Source organism: Carassius auratus, chromosome 21 (genome assembly GCF_003368295.1).
Source record: "Carassius auratus strain Wakin chromosome 21, ASM336829v1, whole genome shotgun sequence".
In the NCBI taxonomy this organism is placed as follows: domain Eukaryota; kingdom Metazoa; phylum Chordata; class Actinopteri; order Cypriniformes; family Cyprinidae; genus Carassius; species Carassius auratus.
Window position 1 is genome coordinate 22993529 of NC_039263.1, and position 6000 is coordinate 22999528.

Below are 6000 nucleotides of genomic sequence, written 5' to 3' on the forward strand. Positions count from 1 at the left end.
TTTAACTTTAGGAAACCTGTTTGGAAACACAATTTTTTGCTTTTCCATTTTGTGCCACTAGAGGCATAACAACCACACCCCACCTTTAATGCATGCTCACACACGCACACACATCACCACCTGTGTTTCTAGGGTTTTTCATGCATGAGTCACTCTCTTACATCATCACAGTGGGATGTCTGGTTTAAACCTCATAGATGCCAACGATCACATATCAGATAGGCTCAAAAAAAAAAAAAAAAGTCACGACCAACTCAAATAAACACAAACACACATTCAGAAACACTTTCTGGCTGTGAAGCGTATGTGTGTGTGTGTGTGTGTGAGAGAGAGAGAGGCTCCAGGCGGTGGTCCAGAGACTAAATGAAGGGCAAAATGATGGTGGAAGTTGTAACCTCAATCTACTCCACAGGGCAAACCTTCACGGGCAATGATAAAGAGAGGTCAGAGGTCACGGATGCATGAAAGAGCGCAGTGATATTGGGAGATCAGATCATGATATGTGTAGTTTACAGAGGAACAGAAAGAAAAAGAGAAATAAAAAGATGGAGAGAGGAGGGGAGATCTGGCACTGCCGGACAAAACAGATGGACCCGAGTGTGTGTGTGTGTGTGCTTTTAATGTGTCCAAGTACTGCACTCAAAAATGTGAGAAAGAGAGAAAGAAGACAAAAATAAAGAGAAATCATGCCAAATAAAGTAGAAGTGCTTAGGTAAAAACTACAGTGGACTCAAAAAAAGAAGTTTACGAATATGTGGCTGTTTTTTACTTTTATCATTTACTTGTATTGTGTTTAAACTGAGTGAATCAAGCAAATCTCTAAACTGAATCTTCTCACAAAACTGTTGCATTTTTGCATTTATATTAAAAGAATAGGCCATCTAAAATGAAATCAAAATTAGCTGAAAATTTCCTTAAGATGTATAGATAAGTTTGTTTCTTCAACAGAACAGATTTGGAGAATGTTGTATCACATCACTTGCTCACCAATGGATCCTCTTCAGTGAATGGGTGCCGTCCGAATGAGAGTTTAAACAGCTGATAAAAACATCACAATAGTCCACACCACTTCAGTCCATCGATTAACATTTTGTGAAGCAAAATGCTTCATGTTTGCAAGAATCAAATTCAACATTACAGTCTTTTTAACTTTAAGCCATCGCTACCAGCCAAAATACCTGTCTATAATCAATTAAAATAATTCCTCAAGTGAAAAAAAAAATAATAATTTAACATCAAAATCCACTGACGTGTGTATAAAACTGTTTTTGCTTATAAATAGTGTTTTTGCACATTCCACTATTGATTCAGATTAGATTTTTTTTTTTTTTACTGGAGTAAGCAGTATAATGGATAGAGGACTCGTATTTTAGCCAGAAGCAGTTAAAAATGCCTTCTTGATGGATTTGTTTCTTATAAACAAGCAGTTTTTCACTACACAAGGCGTTAACTGAGGGACAAGAGGGGTGTGGATTACTTGTGGATTATTGTGATGTTTTTATCAGCAGTTTGGACTCTCATGCTGACGGCACCCATTCACTGCAGAGGATCCATTGGAGAGCCAATTATGCTAAATTTCTTCAAATCTAATTTGTCTCTATTTACTTTCTTGGTCTTATTCTGAATGGTCCCTTAGTTGTTTCACGACTTCACCCTTACATCTAATCTGAAGGCGAATAGTAGGTATATTTTGGCGTGCTGTCCTGGGGGAGGGGTCCGGGCCCGGAGCATAGCCCGAACCCAAATAATTCCCCCTATCCCCAATTTTGGATAAATAGATTAGAAGTGAGGAGTTGGGGTGGAGGAGGGATGCAAAAAACTGTTGTGGGACAGGAGGTAGGAAGACTGGATATATATACGCTTGTGTGCTATTTAAGATGATTAGCTAAACGAGATGCACCTGTGCCAAATTGGATGATTATCTGATCGTGCTTCTCCCGAACTTTGATAATAAAACCACATTTCAAAGCAAAACTATTAGTCTGTATAAAATGTCATCAAAAATAAAATAGCTTGCCCCTTCTTCTGAGATGATTTTGCTTTTTCGCTGCTGTCACTGAGGCCTTGCAGGCTATATGATAATGTAGCCATTAGCCAATTAGCACCATGAGTGGGCAGCCTGCAAAACAACAGCCGGAGACGTCTGGCATGAAAACACATTTGCTACACTGAAGCCATTCAGAGATTCTGGATGCCAGAATAATGAACTTTAAGTGAACTGAGGATAAGTTTCACAATGAAACTGCAGTGAGTGCATCATTTATTCATATTATTCAAAAAGGCAATACAAATAGTGCAATTGTGAAATATTTTTTACAATTTAAAATAACAGGTTTTTATTTGAATATATTTTAAAATATATTTTATTCCTGCGATATAAAGCATGATTACTCCAGGCATCAGTTTCACATGATCTTCAGAAATCAGTCTAATATCCTGATTTGCTGCTCAAGACACATTTATCATCATCAATATTAAATTCAACAATTTTATGTTTTTATGGAAACCTACATTTTCTTCCCTCATTTTCCCCTGGATTATTTGATGAACAGAGTTAATAAGAACAGCATTTATTAGAAATAGAAATCTTTTGTAACACTATAAATGTCTTGAGTAGCACTTCTGATCAGTTTAATACATATTTGCTGAATAAGAGTAATAATCTTGCTGATTTCAAACATTTGAACAAATCAAAAAAAAAAAAACATTTGATTTCTTCATTATATGACCAATGATCAAAGTTAGTATGATCTGTGCTCAGAGGAACTACTGTAACTTCCCTCTTCTAGGCATTTTTGCTACAATTTTGAATCAACTTGGTGTCACCAACATCACAACTCTACTGACTTAGCTAAAAATAAAAGGAAATGATCAAAAGCAGGTGGTTCCTTACAAAACACCAAAAAGAATACAGAATCTACGTGCAAACTTTAGTCAGCAATAAGATCTATCTTATTACATCCTACCACAAGATATGATCCCTCTGAAAGTCATGCAACAAGATTCATTAACACAGACAGTTTGGCTTTAAGCATCTGTCTCGTTGCAGTAACACGTCTAAATCAGACGCGACATTAAAGAGCAGTGGATTCACAACACTGGAGCTGTGAACACGCGTGTGATTACAGCTTCGTATTGTTCTGGGCATCAGGTAAGAAAAACATCAAACAACAGCCCTTGATGGCACATTTATCACACACAGATGCAATTAAATCGCACAGCTGTCCAGAGCTGATAATAAGTGTTGAAATAGCTTTACAGCGCTGTTGTCATTTACACACTCCTGGAGTGTGACCTTGTGTTAAACAGTAATTGGTTCGGATCTCTCTCTCTCTCTCTCTTTCTCTCTCTCTCTCCCTCTCTCTCTCTCTCTCTCTCTCTCGAGGATGTTTCGGGTTCTGAGACAAAATGGCTCATTTCAACATCAAATGACCAATAACATAACCATTAATGTTTCCAATAAGACTCTAGGTTAAAATTAGGGCTGTCAATCTATTTGTACTAATCAAATTAATTAACATGCAATTAATTGCATAAATCAACAGAATTTTTTTTTTCTTGAAACTAAATACGCTTCATAAATATCTTTCAAAATGATCCGAAAATATTACATTAATATATACAAAGAAATTATTTATATAGTATTAAAAAATTATATATATATATATATATATATATATATATATATATATATATATATATATATATATATATATATATATATATATATATATATATATATATATATTTTTTATTATTATTATGGTTGAGTTTAATTGTATTGTCATTCTTTTCTTCTCGTATAAATTTTGATTTGTTAGATATTCAAGTTTTTTTTTTTACAAATGTTTTCTTTTATGTAATTAATCACATAAATCTACAGCTTTGCTTCCATCCATAATTTTTTTAGATACAATACTGCACATTCTGTCCAGAATCAGCAGGTCTAATGCAAATAATTTTAACTAAAGAAGGTGTTTACTCTATAATTGTTCATTTTAATTCTTATATGTCATGTCATAAAATATATATTTCTTTATTATATGGACATTTTTCCTTAAACAAAACAGCTAAATAAATAAAAATACATTTAAAATATCACTTGAATAAATATAATGAAAATCATCTCCCTGTTACAGTTTAGTTTTATTTTTCTTCATTCTTTTCTCACTGAATCAGTTTTGTTAAATATGTAAGCTCTGATATATATGTTACATAACATGCAGTGATTTGCATAATTATGCAATTTTTGAGATATAACAAAAAATGTTGTATGAAAACAGCAGGACTAATATATATATATATATATATATATATATATATATATATATATATATATATATATATATATATATATATATATATATATATATATATATATATATATTTAACCAAAGAAGCTGTTTACGGAAGCTGATATTTTCTTCTTCATATGGACTTTATTTTCTGTAAAAATCCAACAAAATAAATTTAACAAATATTATTCAAAAATGATATTACTCAAATGCATACAAATAAATTATGTATATATTAAGCAAATACTTTTTGTAACTTTTTTTGTTACATTTTCAAGCTTTTTGTTATTTATTTATTTATTATGAACATTTTACATTATATGTAATGAATTGCATAAATAAAAAGCATTCAAATGTTTTCATGCAAATTTTTAAACATTTAATCAGTAATTTCTTAGATGTGCATCAAACAGTCATTTGACTGAATAATTTGCGCAGAGAAGAAATATAAAATATACACAGGACATAAAATCTGCTTTATTCACAAATTGTTTTGCCAGTATTCAAACGTTTGCCTTAAATTAACTGTACAATCTGAAAGGAAACATACATGAAGCTACAAACTTCTCAGAAAAGCTGAATGATAACTTAAAGACATTACACTGTCTAAATTCAAACCTTGTCATGGCTGGTAAAGACAGATGTCTGAGGAACTGAACTGGGAGTTGGTTAACTAAAGTGCTAATGTACTGTTTCTGCACAGCAGCGAGCGCATGCACATGAAGCAGCTGATTTATTAAGTATAACCTGGTGTCTGTTACACAGATGTTTGTTCAGTAGGTGAGAGGCGTGTGTTTTTATCAAATGAACTGAGCGTATCAGAGCAGGGGGGAAGGACAGAGCTGGATTTGAATTCAGTCTTGCAAAGAATTAAACCCCTACAGGCCTGAGCTACAAATCTGGTGCCAATGCCAAAGCTGTCCAACACTACACAACCCAACCAGAGCGTTTCTGCTGCATACTTAACAGTCTGGGCAGGACTGTGTGTTCCTCTACAACCTTTTGTTGGTGCTGGAGCCACACATTTGGAACCATGTGATTCTGGGCCAAAAAAACTCTGCTTCACTGTCTGCAAGGAGAAAAAAATCAGGAAAAATCAAAATAAACACATTAGATTAATACATAAATGACCATTCAAAAAGTTGTTGTTTACACCATTAATACAGTGTAATGCTTATGTCATGAAATATTTTTTTTCTGTTTATATTTTTTTAAAAGACAAATAATTTTGACAAATGGTGTGCAAAATGAACTAAACATATTACCTGAATGTATAAAAATAACTGTTTAATATATATTGTAAAACAAATCATATATGGTGCAATTTTCATCTCCCTGTTTTGTTTAAGTTTTCAATTATTCAACTTTACAATTTTCGTATTGTTATAAATATTTGTGTGTGTGTGAGCTATTTTCTTGAATATTTTTTAAACAACAAGGTGATAATAAATTAAATCTATGCACATTTGAATAAATATTTTGACATTTCTCTTGAATATTTTGTAAGATGATTATTTTAAAGGATAATAAGAAAAGGAAAATAAAAAATAAAAATTATATATAGTATTCAGTGATGTCAAAATATGTCAAATGCTCTAAGGTTGATGGAAATCTCTTGAATATGTTATACTCATTTTTTACAGGTTTCTGTAGCAGTATTTTAGAGCAGCCATTGTAAAATATTTAAAAGGGGGCGGGGCTGAGT